The following is an 18,131-nucleotide window of genomic DNA, read 5'->3' as shown; positions in this document are numbered from 1 at the left end:
TCCAAGGGTTGCAGGTACGTAGTGTACTGAGGGGATTAATACACAACGTGGACGACACCTCCAGTTTACTAGAGGGGCAAATCTCACCCCCACCAAGGACGGGCCCTTGCAAACCCTCGCAGTTCACCGTATCCATCTTTCCCACTGGATTCCAGTTCTGCAAGGAAGAGCCGGGGCCTGGAGCCAGGGCCACATTGCCTGGTGTCCAGGCCAGCAGGCATCGGGGTGGGTGGGGAGCCTGGGCTGCCTGGAGGGGTGCTCCCTCATGCCCCTGTACCCCACGTGGCTCCTTCCTTGAAGCTGTGTCTCAGTCCCAGGGGAGAGCCTTCCAGGATGGAGGTAGAGAGGAGGGGAATGTGCGTGCCTCTGGCTCCATCTCTGCCGTGCCTTGCCTCATAGGAGAGCTTTGGTGTGGGCTGTGCTGGCCAGTCATCGCAGTGCCCTGCAGGTCGCAGGGCTGAGGGCAGACTGACCAGACCTTCCATGAAGAGATGGGGCTGGTGGGGACACTGGAGTCCTCCCCGCTGCCGAGTCCAGCTGTGCCACGTGTGGGCTGTTCTGAACTGTGGCGAGTCATCGTCCTCAGTCTCCCTTTGGCGAAGTGGGCCCAGTCATGCCCAGGCGCACCTTTTGAAGGTTTCGTGTGTGCAGCTTTAAATGCAAATGCCCACGATTGCTGTGTTCTCCAGCCACGTGTGGGGTTCCCAGACCTCTTCCAGTTCTTGCCTCTCTTTTAAGTGGTTTGCGTGAGATTCTGCAAGCACTGTCACCTTTTGAAACCCTGAGTTTTGTTTCCAGTTTCCTTTTCCAACAATAACAGGAACTTTGCGTTTAGTGGTTGGTGGTTCCACCTTCACTAATGGGTTCGTTCTCTCTATGGCCACGTGAGCAGGGCTCAGGATCACATCTGTGCCGTGGAGACACACGATGAAAACAGGCTTCAGCAGAGGACACGGTTTGAATTATATGACGGCTTAAGGAAAGCTCTGTGTCTACTTCTGACGTCTGTGTTTCTTGGTATGATGCTGGCACCTTAAAACATGTTTGCCCGTGTCTAGTAATACAGGAATTCATTCACTCATTTATTTATTCCACAAAATTTTCTTTGCTATTTGCAAAAATGTTACTTGCTATAGCAAATAAAAGCTATGCCCTATGCGATGGAGGACACAGGTATGAACTATACAAGATTAATTCCTTTACAAAACTCTTAATAAAGAGAAAAAATTTACGAAAATAGAAGGTATCATTAATAATTATAGCATACACTTACATAACATTCTCTGTGCCACACTATTCTTGGTGCTTTCTATTTATATTATTTCAATTAATCCTCATAGCAACCTGTGAGGTAGGTGCTATTTCTGTCTCCTTTTTATAGCTAAGGGAACTGAACCACAGACAGGTTAAGTGGCTTGCCCAGGATTGCACAGCCAGTAAGTAGTAGAGCCAGCTTCAAAATCCAGGCGGTCTTGCAGCAGTGTCCACTCTTAATCACCTGAGCTACACTGCCTTGGAAAGCAATTGTTATATTAGAAAAGTGAAGGCAGGTAATCCTGTGGGGAATGGCTTGTAGCTTGAGAGGTTCCAGAGTTCATATCTCACGGCAGTAGGGATACACCCAGCCAAAGTCTGAAAGTTAGAAACATTATTTTAAGAAATGTGTTTGCACGAGTCGATTCCTTCTCTTTCAGGTGTCTCTGCCATCATTCACAGGACTCATACAAACACTCAATGCAAAAGTTAGGTCTTAAGGAAAACCACGTGATTTGTTTCACTTTGGTGTGGTGGTCTAAACCTCTCTGTTTATTTGCCAGCAGAGCAATGCTTTATTAGTTTGCTGTTTTTCAAACTACATAATCATGCTCCCTTACAGTGGCCTGGAGATGTCAATATTCCTTTTGCTCAATCAGTGTATTGTAGGTAAATGTGTGTGTGTGTGTGTGTTGTGTGTGTGTGTGTGTTTTGTGTGTTTCCTGTTGTCTACTGTCTTTGCTATATACATTTTGCAATATGCAAAGCCCGATAACCACTGGGCACAAGTCTCTATTGGTAGACGCTGCTTATCCACGGGGGAAGTGGGGACCGGAGGTGGGAGCCTTCCCCACCAGCATGGCTCATATCTCGTTTGAGGAGCTGACAGTGCTGGAGGCCGGGCTGTTTAAGGCGCTCAGCAGCACTGTGCCCACACTGGGCCCAGGAGCTTCCTCTTCCCACCCGCCCTCTGATGCCCTCCCAGGCTGGCTCCTTTCTCCCTCTGTGGCTTCCTCCTCAACGAGGCCTTCTTCCGACTCGCAGCTCAACCCTGGTTGTGCCAGGAGTGAACTCCTCTGCGCCCCCTCCACCTGGGCAGGGCTCTGCACTGCCACCCCTTCTGGTCACTTGCCTTCAGGGCCTGGCTGGGCACCATCCTTATAGGGAGCCTGTCATGGCACCAGGGACCCAAAGTCCTGGTGCTTTGCTCTGCCTCCCCCTGAGAATTGCACGTTCACACCACTGGGTCCGGCCGAGCCAAGCCTCTTTCAGGTCGTTGTTCCTGCCGGATGGACCCTTAAAGCTGCATCTCCTGTTGCTGCCCTGGAGCCTCCGGTTGTGTTTTCTGTGTCTCCAGCCTGCTGCTGGTGGCTTCTGGATCTTTATGCCGTTGCAGACCCTGTCGCCACAGGCAGCCCTTGGGTTTTCTGTGTTCAGCTTTCAACCAACCTGCACTTTGGCACGTTGCCTGTTGTGACACATAAACCGTTTTTGGTGTGCTGAGTTCAAAGTTTTGAACAACAGCTGATGAACAAATATTTTGAGCTATGATTTGCTGGCACTGCTTGCAAGTTTGGTTTCTGAAGCATTTATTTATTCAGTCTGCGTTCATTCCAGAATATTTGCGAGTGCCTATTGAGATCCAAGCATTGCTCCAGAGAACAGAAGCGAAGCCACCACACCCGGTTCCCACCCTCGGGGCGCTTTCAGCCCAGCCTCACCTCCTTTAAAATCTTTGTGCATTGGGGACCAAAAACCAGGAAATAGAGAATTTGTATAAATGAATACATAGATGATTGAATTTAGTGGTGGCTTGATTCAAGGACACCGAATACTTCTTCATGTACTTTTGTCACTGATGATCAAAACTTGTGGTAAGCACTTCAATCGGAATGTATTTTATTGGGTTTACAAATGACCTTAGGGCTATATTTATAGAATCATTAAGGGTGTGAAGGAGTTCCTTAAATTTTTAGTTATACTTTGCTGCGTTTCATTGGGAGCATTATTTGCTGTAATGGCATCTGTGCACTCGGGGATCCACATAGGTTTTGGGACAAGGACGTCTGTACATAGACATCTACAACAGAGGTATGTTCATTAATGTTAGTTTTTGTGTCATTTTACAACACATTGTGTCATATAAATGATGATCCAAAAAGGCAAGCAATGCATTTGGAAGTCATCAAGCCATGGTTTTGGATCATGATTAGGTCCAAACTTTTGCAGATCTGATATCTATCTTGGAGACTTTTATTTTATTTATTTTTTAGAGACCATCTTGCTCCTTTGCCGGCTTCAGGAGGCTGGAGTGCGGTGGTACAATCACAGCTCGCCGGAATCTATCTGAGAGTCTTTTAAGTTCTTTACATGAATGATTTAATTTTGTTGTCAAAATATCCACACCAATAGAGACTGTTATTATCTGCCATTTATAGGTATCCAAACTGTGACCCAGAAAGGTTAACACACAGGTAATAAGTAGTTGCACCAGGATTCAAACCCGGGCAGTCTTACTCTAGTGCCACCGTGTTATAGCCACTCCCTCCTTTGCACCTGAACTTTCTCAGCTCTAAAAGAAGGGAGTTGGTTTCTGTAACCTGAGGGTCTGTTCCAGCCCGACGTTCTGTGGTCTCTGAGGCGTTAGCGGTAGAAGACTGGATGTACCCTCACGTGCACGTGTTCACGCACGCCGCCACAGACACAGACGCAGCCTGGTGGACTCCCCGGAAAGCTCGCAGCAGGAGTAAATCACACGCAAGGGCTGTGGATGAGGAGAGACCCTCTGCACCGTTCTGCGGGCACCCTCAGGGGAGCAACACCTGTGTGTTGTTCACTGGCTACCACATTTTGTGATTTATAACGGAAAAAAGTGACACCTACAATACCAAGAACCTTTTTGAAAGGGGGGTTCTCAGGAGACAGCCTAGCAGAGCACAGTGTGTCTCCACATCTCAATTTTTCACAAAAATAAAGCACGTGGGTCTTAATTGAAGATGGGCTTCATGAAAGCATAGCTTGAGGTTGGTGGCAGATTGGGGAAAAGTGCCCCAAAATATTTATTATAAACAAATAATCAACAGATATAAACAGGGGATTATGAATTAGAAATTGCTTGTGTTAGATTGTCCAGAATATCAAACACGACATTGATGTTGTTGCTCCTAAAACCTCACTCTAAGATAAGCAATAAGGGTGAGATTATAAGAAGGAAATTACATAGTCATAGAACACAAAATAACATCGCCACCAATAAAAGATGCCAGCACTAAATAACAGCCCCTGACTAGCCCCGTCTCTGCCAAGTCCCACTCTGAGTGTTCTGTGGGCGTTCCCTCCCCGCCTGACCTCTGGAAGGGATTTTCCTGCCATTTTACGCGTAAGGAAAACACAGCTTCAATATATGACCCAGTCTAGCATTTATTTTCTAGTGGAGTCAGGGTTTAAACTGCAGATTCTCAGCACTGAACCCTGCTGTTTATCCTGCTGGAAGAAGTTCAAGGTAAAACTTTACTCGGGCTTTGGGGCCCAAGTGCAGAGCTTCCATGCGTGAGCATAGAACACAGTGGTCCCTGGTGGGCCCTGAATCCCTGCTCCCTGGGCTTCACAGAGGGTAACAGACGGCCGCGGAATACTCACTTCAGAATGGTCGCGACACTGCAGAAGCCGTTAGTTCTATTCGCTGGTGCTGGAAGGCACCTCAGGACTCAGCATCTCAGTGTACAAGGAGCCTCGGGCAGCCTGGGGAGACTCAGGCCAGCAAGGTGCCCTCATGCAAGAAGCCGCCCAGCTGCAGCGATGGGATGGGGAAGCCGCCAAGTCTCCTCCTCGTACAGAGAAAGGCAGGCCAGGGGCACTGAGCAACGTAGTCACGGCTCCTTAAAAGCAGGGAGAGCTTCCTTCCGCGCTACACACCCTTTTCCACAGTCTCTGCGAGGGAGAGCTCTGCAGGGCGCGTGTCCCCCGGCTGCCGGTTCCAGGCCTTGCTGCCTGTGTAGGGGTGTCTGTGGGCGCTTGGTTCTGGGCTTCTGTGGGAAATACTTTTGTATAGTTTGACTCTTATTTCCAGATCATTCGTGTCCTGGGCTGTGTGGGATCCAGTGGTAGGCAAGGAAGGGGTGTGGAATTAGGAGGCCTGCCTGGCTTCCACCCCTCTCTCTGGGTCTGCAGAGGCTGCAGCTCCATCAGGCCATCACCTGGACGCCACAGCTGGGTGTGCCGGCGGGGGGGGCCCCCCAGCCCTTCTCCAGGTGACCTGCGCTCATTTCCGTTTCTGAGTCCCCACATCCTCCTCGAAGGCCCTGGCGGCTGCTGCGTCCAGTCCCATCGCTGCCCTGCCTGGGAGTCCTCAGGGTTCCCCGGGTCTCCCTAGGCAACTGGTCGCTGAGAATAGAAGCTTCTGGCCTTCACGTGTTGGAAGGCACCCGTGGCTGCCCCTCGCTTCTGCCTCCCTGCGTTTTGTAGACGTTCTTCTGAGTTCCCTCCCCAGCACCCATCCGCCCTGTTGCTTCCCTAAGTGCTGTTTGTAGAATTAGAAGATACCGTGGACACTTAGAGGAGGCAGAAATACAGGTTTTCCTACAAACTGGGTCACCTGCAGGAAAAACGTGCCCTTCAGAGTGCAAGAAAGCCGGGCTGGGGGAGGGGGCTGGGGCTGGGCTGGGCAGGAGTGCTCGCTGCACCTGCAGCCTTGGGGTCCCCACCGCACCTGTGCTGCGGTCATTGACTCCTTAGACCTGTGCCTAGGCTCCAGCCGAAGGGCTGTGCCGTGCTTCTGACGCTCACTATACATCAGATACAGAATAGCTCTGTTTCAAACACGTGAATTTCTGTTGTGATGAATCAGTCACCGTCTATCGAAGCATTACTGAATTAATAGCAATTTTTGGCCAATATGTATTTCTCAGATTCATCCCATTATTGTGCTTTTGTCACTGAACATTCATGATTATGGAGCAAGTAGCTCAGTGCACATGTCACATGGGCTCACACCGTGGGAGGTCGGAGCTGCGGGGAGACTAGACAGAGGGAAGACTAGAAGACTAGACAGAGAGAGATGGTGATGGGAGCCTCAGCCCCAAATCCAGAGAAATGCTCTGTCTAGTCTCAATAAGCCTTACTCACTGCCGTTTGCAAATAAAGAGAGCTATTCCTGCAAATCTATGCTTGTTAAAGACCAGTAAGCCCAGGTGCAGTTGCTTATGCCCATAATCCCTGCACTTTGGGAGGTGAAGGTGGGAGGATCACTTGAGGCCAGGAGTTCAAGACCAGCCTAGGCAACATATTGAGACCCCCGTCTCTACCAAAAGAAAAAAAGAAAAATGCCGAGTGTGATGCCCTGTGCCTGTAGTCCCAGCTACTCGGGAGGCTGAGGTGGGAGGATGGCTTGAGCCCAGGAGTTGGAGGCTGCAGTGAGCCATGATGACATCACTGCACTCCAGCCTGAGTGACAGAGTGAGACTGTGTCTCAAAAAACAAAACCAAGCCAACACCATCACCAAATTTAAAACTGTACTTTCTGCTTTCTGTTGATCTCTCTTCCTATCTCCAGCAACAGATTTGTTTTTCCCTCTTCTGTCTCGGCAAGCCTTGCTCCAGCCTTCATAGTGCGAAGAGCACGTTAGCGTGGTTAGGCACAGCGGCCTAGGAACCACAGGTCCAATCTCCTGTGTCATTTGCTGTGCCAGGCTGTGGCTGTAGCCGCTTGCCACTCAGCCTTGGTGACATGCTCTCCATCAAGCAGAGGCTGAAAGCTGGTGTCAGGAAGGAGTGTGGCACTGGAGCTGGTAGCAGCTCCCTGGGGAGTCTGACAGGCTCTGGGTTAATCCTGGCAGTCCTCTCAGACTGGGCACAATTTAACCTACACTGAGCCTTGGTAAGTGAATGCCTGGTGTCCAGAATCATTTACTGTATTTCATTAATGTTGGTGTAATCATGATGGGCCACTGCTTCTAGAGAACTCTGAACATTTTTGGCCTTTAGAGGAAACAAGTTTCTAATTTTAAGACTAAAGAAGGCCGGGCATGGTGGCTTGGCCAGGCGTGATGGCTCACGCCTATAATCCCAGCACTTTGGGAGGCTGAGGAGGGTAGATCACCTGAGGCTGGGGATTTGAGACCAGCCAGACTCTTTAGTGAAAACTCTGTCTCTACTAAAAATACAAAAATTAGCCAAGCATGGTGGCGAGCTCCTGTAATCCCAGCTACTCAGGAAGCTGAGGCAAGAGAATCTCTTGAACCCGGGAGGCAGAGGTTGCAGTGAACCAAGATTGCGCCATTGCACTCCGACCTGGGTGACAGAGCAAGACTCTGTCTCAAAAAAAAGACTAAAGAAGAACCCCATTTACTACATTTCTCATTGAGCTGTGTCTTGAGCGTCTTCCAGTACCGTACCTGGGAGGGCTGAGTCCACGAGGCGCTCGTGCTCACTCACTCTCCATCTGTGCTTCTAGCTGCTGACCTCCGGAGTGAATTTTTCTGGAGAGATCCGTGGCTGCTCCCCATGTCTGCACCTGAAGAGTCATAGAAAGCCCTGTTCACATGTTGCCTTCACACTTGTCCTTTGTGTCATGGGCAACCTGTGTTCATTGAAATTTTATGATTTCTTTATATCACATGTGTATGATTTTCACAGTACAAGAAACTTATATACTTAAAACATTTTCCAGTGTTAGGCTTGGTGTGATGGCTCATGCCTGTACTCCCAGCACTTTGGGAGACCAAGGCAGGTGGATCACCTGAGGTCAGGAGTTTGCGGCCAGCCTGACCAATAGGATGAAACCCCGTCTCTACTAAAAATACAAAAATCATGTGCCTGTAATCCTAGCTTCTCAGGAGGCTGAGACAGGAGAATCGCTTGAACCTGGGAGGTGGAGGTTGCAATGAGCCAAGATCACACCATTGCCCTCCAGCCTGGGTGACGAGAATGAAACTCCATCTCAGAAAAAAAAATCTTCCAGTGTTTTATTGGCTCCTGATTTGGATACTTAGTGGAGAGAGGCAGACGTACTGGTTTGTGTGATTTATACGGCTTTAATATTTAACGGCTTAACACAGACGAATGAGCCCTCTGGTTCAAGATGAAGCCGGAGGAGCAAAGCGTGTGCCGCTTCTTGTCCATCTTCCTCTTTAGCTTGTGCATCTGTGTGGACGGCTGTGGCAGGAGCACAGATATCAGGTACAAGTGAAAGAGACAAAACTCAACCCCAGAGTGCCTGACCTCTCTTCCCCTCCCTCTAGTGCATTTGAGTCCATTTAAGTTGAAGCAACTATTAGCCACCAACTGTGCTAGCCCCTGGGGATGCAAAGATAATGACGTGGGTGAGACAAAGAGACAAGCAGTGACAGCAAGGTGATTAGCACGGTGTTGGGGGATGCGCGGGTTGCCATGGGAACATGGGAGCGGTGGTGCTCAGTTCCCGGATGGGGATGGGAATACCGGGGAAGGCTTCACAGTCTTGGTGGAGGGTTTTCTGTTTTTGTTTTTTGCTAAAAGCTCAGTAGGCATTTGTCAGGCAAGGGAAGGAGGAGCAGGTCATTCTAGGCAGGAGGAACCACGTACATGAAGGTGCAGTGATGGGAAACCATGGTGTGCCTGAGAGGCGTGTTGGCCTCCAGGAGGATGTGTAGGATTTAGGAAGGACTCGGGCAGATGCTCAGGACCACATGGCGAAGGCCGCGTATGCCTCGCTAATACGGACTGTGTCCTGGAAGTGATGGAATCTACGGAAAGATTTGAGGTCAGTGACATGACATTTATCATCCAGAAGTAACAGTTTACTTAATAGAATAAACTTTCATTCATTCAGCAAATATTTTTGAGGCTGTATTACAGGCCAGACACTGTTCTGGGACCCAGGGAAATAACAGAAATAAACAATACTGTGAACGTTCTTTGCATTCAGGAGAACTTAACATTCCAGCGATTGAAGGCAGTACATAAAATGAAAGCTAATTATATGATTTATTGATTTATTTGCTTTTGCTTCATTTGAAGGTGGTAAGCATTATAAGAAAAAATAAAGCAAGGAACATAAGTCCTGGACATGGGTGTGGAGAAGGCCCCGTTTATCAATAGGTAGCTTTGTTAAGTATAAAGAAAACTTGCTTTCGTTTATATTTTTATGAATTTGTTTTCAGTGTGCATTTTGGGACTAAGCTTCTGGGCTACATTTATCTCATCTGTGCCAATCGATCTTGCTGTTCTATGCACGTTGCCACAGAGGTAGTACTGAGAAAACCTGGACTGGCTGTGGAGCAGAATTAAAGCTCAGCCGTCAGCCTACTGGGGCACGCCCTTCTTCCAGGAAGGTGGAGGGATATGACACGTCCAGATGAGAGCTGTGGTCAGAGGAGGAGGCGGTTGGTCCAGGTAGACGTGGCCGTCCCTTCTCTCTTTAATGACGACCGAATGAGACAGAGCAGAGCCGAGCAGAGCCGGCCTCAGCAGGAGTGTTCAGGCTGGACTGAGGACCAGTGTGAGTTTTCCTTGCTGGGGTCGATGGCCCGGGGAGGCGCAGCTGCGTCGTTCTCATCCTGTGCTTCCCGAGGTCGAGGCTCTGACACCGTCCTGCTGTTCGTCTGGCTGACCTGGGTCCGGCGATGGCATCAATGAATGAGTCCGTGGGTGGGGCCTGGGTGGTGTGTGAGGTTTGTCTGTTTGGGGAAGGGGTGGGGACAGAAGGGAGGCCCAGGTGGGGGGTGAGGGTGAATCGCACCTGTGGGAGGGAGGCCGAGATTCCCCGAGGGCAGGACGGTGGACCGCAGTGACCGTGTGGTAGAGATCTGGGGACGGATGGCCCGTGGCGGCAGGGTCTGCAGAGCTCCTGGGTGCTGGGCCGTCAGGCCACACCGCACAGATGAAACCGGCTCTCAGCAGGACATGCCCTCGGGGAAGAACTGAACAGACAGACAGATTCGTTGTGAATTTTGGAAGGTAGGGGATTTTATCAGCCAGTGTTCCATTGAGGACGACGGGTTTTAAGCCCCTGGTCCTGTTTGTTGATCACGTTATTTTGAAGTCTCCCAAGTCTACTAGAAATACTCTCTTTTTGATTATTGGGGAGATAGGCAAAGGAACTTAGAAGATCCTTCACTGGCACATAGTACTATAAAGAAGTTCTTTATGAAAGGCCTGAAATGGGCATGTTCAGTCAAAAACTATTTTGTCTTTTCAGAGCCTGGAGTTCTGGCCTGGCACAGGTTGTCAGAAATAGGTAGTTTTTCCTAATAAAGCCATAACTTTGAGGGCAGGTGAGCGGTTCCCATCTCTCGTGCCCAGTCGCAGGGCTGGTTCTAGGTCAGCCTGGAGCTCAGCTTCCTGCTGAGAACCCAGCAGCCCCACCTGTGCCCTCTCCTACTGCAGCCTGGCATACAGGGGAGTGCAGGCGATGGCTTGCCGCCCACTTTGACCCCAGCCTCGAGTGTGATCAGTTACAGCAGCCAAAAGCCATTCTTTTGAGTACCAAGTCTCCATCTGGGAATGAAGAGACAGTTTAGTTCACCTTCCTCGTTTGGAACCAGGGACGTTCTCCGGCAGTGGAACATCCTACCGTCCGTAAAAGAGGTATGAAGACGCCGTCACGAAATTCTGGTGTGGGTTGGTTGAAGAATACGGGGAACGTGGGCGTTTATGAGCCTGTGCCCTTTGAGGTCAGTGAGGTTTGAGATCTCAGAAGGAAGGCCGGGTGCAGTGGCTCATGCCTGTAATCCCAGCACTTTGGGAGGCTGAGGCGGGTGGATCACGAGGTCAACAGATGGGGATTATCCTGGCCAAAGGGTGAAACCCTGTCTCTACTAAGATACAAAGACAATGAGCCGGGTGTGGTGATGCACGCCTGTAATCCCAGCTACTCGGGAGGCCGAGGCAGGGGAATCGCGTGAACCCGGGGGGCGGAGCTTGCAGTGAGCCGAGATGGTGCCGCTCACTCCAGCCTGGCAACAGAGCAAGACTATGTCTTAAAAAAGAAAGAAAGAAAATAAAAAAGAGATCTCAGAAGGAAGATGTTTTCAAATTTCATAAAGTTGGGAAGGATTCTAGGCAGATGCCATGAGAAGCTCAGGGCAAGAAAGTGAGGCATTTTCACCCAAGTGGGAAAAAAGTAGGCAGCTGTGGCCCACCTGAGGGCAAGGCTGGGGACAGCCACACATGGGCTGGTAGAGCCCTGACTCTTCCTGGCTCTGAGCTGGTCGCAAATACTAGGAAGTAAGACAGGCGGAGAACTCAGCACTCACACCCAGTTCTCAGGTGCTGGAGGCGAGAAGGGAAGGAGCCGGCTGTTTCCTGAATCGACAGTCCAGGGCCTTAGCCAGACAATGGATTTTCTCTCCAAAACACACAGTGTTGCGCTGAGAGAGAACATTGTGATTTAGGAGCACAGCCAGATGACTGGGTAGGGACAGATGGAAAAAGCCTAGCTATTTATGACCTTGAGGACAGGAGAGAACGATTCCATAATTGAAGACCACAGGTAACTAAAACACCATGTGGCCAATAACTTTAACTCTGCCTTTAAAAATCTTTCACAATTTGCTAATAATATATTATTTCCTTCTTTTATCTCCTTCCTGCCTCATTTTCCATATATTTATTTCTAGTGGGGATATTTGCTCAGCTAAAGAAAATTTTCTTCATCCAAAGGTTCACCCATAGTTAATTGTGGTTCCTATAAGAACCTCTCCACAGCCTTTTACATCTATTCATTGATTTCTTTTTTTTTTTTTGAGACGGAGTCTCGCGCTGTCGCCCAGGCTGGAGTGCAGTGGCCGGATCTCAGCTCACTGCAAGCTCCGCCTCCCGGGTTTACGCCATTCTCCCGCCTCAGCCTCCCGAGTAGCTGGGACTACAGGCGCCCGCCACCTCGCCTGGCTAGTTTTTTTTTTTTTTTTTGGATTTTTTTAGTAGAGACTGGGTTTCACCGTGTTAGCCAGGATGGTCTCGATCTCCTGACCTCGTGATCCGCCCGTCTCGGCCTCCCAAAGTGCTGGGATTACAGGCTTGAGCCACCGCGCCCGGCCTCATTGATTTCTTTAATAATATTGATTGCTTACAATAATAATACTGATTGATTGCTGTCCACGTACTACACTCTGGGGACTCATTAGTAAGACCAGGCAGACATACATCCCTGCCCTCGTGTAGTTTATGCTCTCATGGAGAAAAGAAGACAAGAAACATTATGTGTATATTTGACTATCACATGGGATGGAAATATGAGTAGGAGAGAAGAGGAAAGCAGGAAAGGAAGTAGGAGGAGCCCAGAGTCTGGGAGGTGAGATGGGGAGCGGCTGGGAGGTGAGATGGGGAGCGGCGTGACGGAGGCCATGGCGATGGAGACGTTTGCACGAAGGCCTGATGGAAGTGAGGGAGTCGGCTGAGTGGGGGTCTCAGGAAAGCTCTGGGCAGAGGAGCAGCCGGTATGGATGAGCTCTGTGTGCAGGGAGCAGCGAGGAGGCCGGGTACCCAGAGCTGACCTCGCGAGGGTGAGGGGAGGCTGGAGAACTGGTGGGGGCCACGTCAGGGAGGGTCATGTCAAGTTCATTGTAAGGACTTGGGGTTTTACTCTGAGTAAAATGAAAGGTGTTGGAGAGACTGATCTGACTTCCATCTCAGCAGGAACATCCTGACTGCTGTCTTGTGAGTAAACCGTGGTGGAAGGACAGGGGAGGAGCCAGGAGATCACCGTGGGGAGGGGAGATGGTACCTTGGAGAAGGGTGACTATAGTGAGGTGGTGGGAACGGGTCCATTTCCAGTGTGTTTTGGAAGTGGAGCCAACAGAGTGTGCGGACGGGTTGGGATGTAAGAGAAAGGAAGGGGTTATGGATGACTGCAGTGGCATCTCTATCCCCAGTGTAGTTTCTGAGATGGGGAAGGCTACTGGGGGAGTGACTTTGGGTGGGAAAATGAGGTATTTGGCCTTGGACATAGTAAGCGGAGATGTCTGTTATACATTCCACACGGAGATGTTGAACAAGTGACTGGAGGAATCCGGGGTCTAGGGAAAGATGGAACAGTCAGGGAATTGTGGGAGTTGTGAGTGTGAGACATTGACTGCTAGAGATGGCAAAGGAGTGGCGTATGCAGAAAGAGAATGGGGCTGAGGGTGAGCTGGGGCACTCCAAGGTTAAGAGGTCAGGGAGGGGAGGAGGAGCTGAGAGCTGTGGAGAGGAGTGCGGTGCCGTGTGTGTCGGGACACGGGAAGGACGCGATTCCCTGTGGGAGGGAGCAGAGGTGTCAACTGGGGTCAGGTGAGATGCGGCCGAGTTAACCACGTGGGGGTCACCGGGGACCTGGCCAGGCGGCGTTGGTGCAGTGATGCAGCCCAAAGCCTGATTCAGATCTGTTTAGGGGAGAATCAGAAATTAGACACAGTGAGTACAGAAAACTTGTTTGCCGCATTACACTGCGGGAGCAGAGAAATGGGCCGTGGGGCCCAGAGCATCTTCTTGTCAGACGGGAAGTTAGAGCATGTTGGCCTTCTCGTGGGAGTGGCCCTGTGGAGCTGTCGTTGACATAATCAGTGTATGTCAAAATGTCCAGAATTCACGAATCCATTTTTAAAGTTACCAGTCATTTGAATGTTCATTGGAATAATTCAGGCGACAGAAGTACCAAAGAACTAATGTGGGGTTTTATTCTTCAAAAGCCCTGTCTTAAAAATGTATAGAATCACTGATCGTAACAGTCAAAAGGACTTTGAGAACATAAGAGTTTAGATGTGAGAATGCAAACAGGCTTTCAGGCCTTTCAGCCAGGGGATGCCCTTGTCCAGTGAACCCTCCACGGGAAGCCTCCCCTGCGTGCAGACCCGCGCTGGCGCTCAGGGTTCCTGACCCAGCTCCCGCTTCTGCCGCAGATCGCGAGGCCCCACAGGAAGCGCTGAAATTGTTCAGAGGAAAAATGAAAAGCTGCCGGTTTAGTCCAGGCACCTCATTTTCTCATAGGAATCTAGAGATGAAGAGTCTTGCCTGAGGATACGCAGAATATTGAGTGTAAGAGCTGGAGGGAGGCCGAGATCCTGGGTCCTGGGTCTCAGGGCGGTGGACTGTCCGCTTCTCCCTTGCTTCCTGTGGCTGTGCTCCTTGCCCAGGCAGTGACGGGCTCTTGGTGGGTGGACGCGTGAATGAGCGAGGGACTGACCTGAGGGGAAGAGCCTCCCAGCCCAGCCTTCACCGCGCCTGAGAAGAAATTGCCGCCAGGCCCTCCGTGGTCCCCGTTTTGGGGCCCGGGTTTGTGCTGTCGACACCGTGATGTGCCTCTGTTGGTCCTGCCAGGTGGACGTGGTCCTTGTTGCCCACAGACCTCCAATGTGCGTGGAAAGCATCTCTGTTGGTCCTGCCAGGTGGACATGGTCCTTGTTGCCCACAGACCTCCAATGCGCGTGGAAAGCGTCTCTGTTGGTCCTGCCAGGTGGACATGGTCCTTGTTGCCCACAGACCTCCAATGCGCGTGGAAAGCACGTCTGCCGGGGGCGACCTGGAGCTCCTGTCGGGCTTCATGACTGATGCTGCCTTCTCTGCAGAACAGTCATGAGAGGGTTACCGAGGTTAGTCCTGATGAAGGTGTATTAAAAGCTTGGCACAGTTGAGTTTCCATCACATTCACGAAGTTTATTTAAACCCTGCAGATTGAGAGCCATGAACGGGCCTCAGCAAGGCATACAAGGCTCTTCACAACGGGGTGCCTCGGCCCCCAAAGTCTACCCACCACGTTGCAGACAGCAAGATCCTGAAACAAACAAGTTAGGGCCCCTGAGGGTGCCTTTCTGTGTGTTCATCAGGTGCTGGTTATGTAGGTGTTTTTCAACCTGCGTAGACTCATTGAACTGGACTTTCTGATACACATGCTGTGTTTCAATCAAAATTTTTTAAAAAAATGAAGTATATTTGTCCTTGAACTCAAAATCCTTTAATCCCTCTGGTCTCACACAGAGTAAAAGCCACAGGCTGCCCAGAGACCCGCAGGCTCCACAGGCCCCCCAGCCCCCGGGCCGGCCTCACCTTCTCCACTGCGCTCTGGGATGTAACCCTGCCGAGCAGGCCCCTGCCACTCCGCACTGATGAGGGGCTCAGTACACATTTCTCCAAAGCAAAGGAAATGCGTCTGAAAGAGCATGATCCTCATGAGAAAGGGCTCATGTGTTGGGGTCTCTGTTTAGATGATGCCATAGGGAATTAGGTACTTTATTGGTGCCTTTAAAATTATGAATTTTAATGGCTTTAGAGTTCTATAGACATTTGGTTTTTACAGAGATTTTCCCTGTTAAAATAGGGTTTTTATTGTCCCTGACTATAAAATCATATATAAAATCCACAAGAAACTTGAAAGTTATCGAGGTGACCCCAGCACCCCCAGAGAAAGCCACTGTTGTGGATATACAGGCGACATTGTTTCAAACTCTTCTCCCATGTGCATTGCACTGACTGATGTTTCTGTTCTCCCAAGAGTCTGAAAGGGGATTCTTACCTACTTTCAGTACTGTTCTACGCAAGAAGTGAGGAAGAATGCCTGCTCGCATCTTACAGACAGAAAACCACAAAAGCAAATTCATTTGTTCACGGGTTATAAACGTAGACGAGAATTACTGTTATCCACCGTTTCAAGCCCTGAAGGACTTTTACGACTTTAAAATGCCGGGTGGTATTTTGATGGGAAGTTGTGCGATTTGTTCAAGCTGCTCTAAAGGGTGGTTGTAGGTCTGCAAGTCCAAAGCCTGAGAGTACTTTGGACTTTTAAGAGCACGTCGTTGCGTTTTTCACTTAGGGTTCTCATAGAATTTGAGACCCATTAAAATCATCTTTTCAGCACCATAATGGGAGCGATAAGCCATATCATAAAATGGATTGAGTTTTTAAACATTTTTTATTACTCTCTTTGACGGGACGCTCTTCTCTGGTAATCTTATTACTTGGGCAGATTTCCTTTTATCATGTCATATTCATCTTTCTGAAGGACAACTATGGTTTCAGCAGCACCACTTAAGATAGGACTTTTATTAAATGCTTTGGGGGTAACTTATTTCATTACACAGAATATAAACCTTCAAATTAAATTCCGCTTTGTTCCAAGTTTATGACCGGGAACATCAGCCCGTCTTTGAGTGAGGTCAGAGCGTCCCCGGTGAGGCCGGTGCCTTCACACTGAGTTCCGGCTGAGCGTGGAACTGGCCTGTGACACCCGATGAGGCACACGCGCTGCTGCATTCTCCTCCCTCAGGTTCCCAGATGGATTCGCGTTGATAGCTCGCCGGTGCGGGCTCGCAGCTTGCTCAACCCGTGCGGCTTGCACTGCGGGTTTCCCAGGGGAGTGAGTGCGCGCGGCATCCCCACGGCATTCCCATGCTGTCAAAAGCTGACGTTCAAGAAGAATGGCCCTAAGGATCGACTTTTCGTTTCTGAAAACTCTCAAAGCTCTATCTTCGTAATTAGCTAAAGCACTACTTTCTGGATGCTGTGTTTTGGTAACTTTATGGAAACCACTTTATAGAAACGAATATTTCAACCTCCCTGAAGGCTGATACAGGAAATGACAAGATGGGGCGTCCTTTTTCTCTTTTTGATAAAATTGGTGTTCAAGATAGTCTCCTCCTTGCTGAATAGCGCCCTTTACTAAAAGAGTGACAGATCCTGTTAAGTTTTAGAAGCGGGAGAATGGGTGTTTCTGGTTGATTGCAGTGCCTACCCCAAGGACCAGTGAGGTCCCGTGACCATGCCTGTGGTTTCCTCTTGTCTGTGGTGGCTTGTTTGGTTGGAATTCAGTGTAGAGGTGAGTTCTTTTCAGTCGGTTTTCCTCTTCTCTTTCCTCTGCATTTCCTGATTTATGTTTTGTGTTTTAGTCATTATTTTCCATCTTCACTGAATTTTACTTTTATTTACTTATTTATTTATTTAAGAGACAGTGTCTGGCTCTGTTGCCCAGGCTGGAGTGCAGTGGTGTGATCTCGGCTCACTGCAGCCTCGAACTCCTAGGCTCAAGCCATCCTGTCACCTCAGCCTCCCGAGTAGCTGAGACTGTTGGCACATGCCACCACGCTCAGCTAATTTTTTTAATTTTTCATAGAGACGGGGTCTCACCATGTTGACCAAGCTGGTCTGAAACTCCTGACCTCAAGCTGTCCTTCTGCCTGGGATTACAGGTGTGAACCACTATGCCCAGCCTGAATTTTCCTTTTATTATAGGATATCTTATACCTTGCAGGGGAATAGGCAGTGTGTATATACATTAATAAAAAATTGTTGTCACCTCGGTGCTAGGGAATGTAAACTTACGTTGGTTACGGTACAATTATTTATTCTAATCTTCAAACCCGTTAATTCTTGGCTTCTGCTTCACTGGCAGCTAGATTTGACCTCTTTGCTATTTACCACGTAAGCACATGGGAAAGGCAGCCGTACAGAGAGCAGGTTCTAGACTTTAATGTCAGAAATGATGGAGCCAGAATCACTCTCCATTTTCAGGTTTGTGAATGATAGAAGTGTGAACTAAATGAGTCAGTGTTGCTATATGAATTTTAACAGAAATAACTAATGTAGACGACTTTGCCAATTCACAAAAAAGGCTGATTTTACAGCTGAGATGTAATGCTGTATATAGTCCTTATTTTGTGACTGAGATCGTATCTGTGAAAACTAAGACTCTAAAGGAGTGTAGTGGAAATTGAAAACAACTTTTTGTTGCGTGTTAACTAGTAGAATGTTGACTCTACCAAGCAGATTAAATTTAGTCTCTGTGAGGCTTGATTTTTTCTGCCTAAGATTGAGCATTTATCATTGAATCCTCACCGAGTTTAGGTTTACATTATTCAAATTTGTTAGGTCCTTACATTTTTTTTTAATATGGCCTTTTTGTATATGAGTTTGGAAATCACAGAAAACCTTAA

At 49.1% G+C, this 18,131-nt stretch overlaps 1 protein-coding gene across 2 annotated transcripts in view; it reads left to right on the top strand.

Moving 5' to 3' along the window:
* Window positions 1–18,131, top strand: part of LDLRAD4 (low density lipoprotein receptor class A domain containing 4) — a 407,799-nt gene that overhangs the window by 181,001 nt on the left and 208,667 nt on the right. The window lies entirely within an intron of this gene.

The sequence above is a fragment of the Theropithecus gelada genome, chromosome 18, assembly GCF_003255815.1.
Source record: "Theropithecus gelada isolate Dixy chromosome 18, Tgel_1.0, whole genome shotgun sequence".
NCBI classification, from domain to species: Eukaryota; Metazoa; Chordata; class Mammalia; order Primates; family Cercopithecidae; genus Theropithecus; species Theropithecus gelada.
This window is presented reverse-complemented; position numbering and strand designations above follow the sequence as displayed.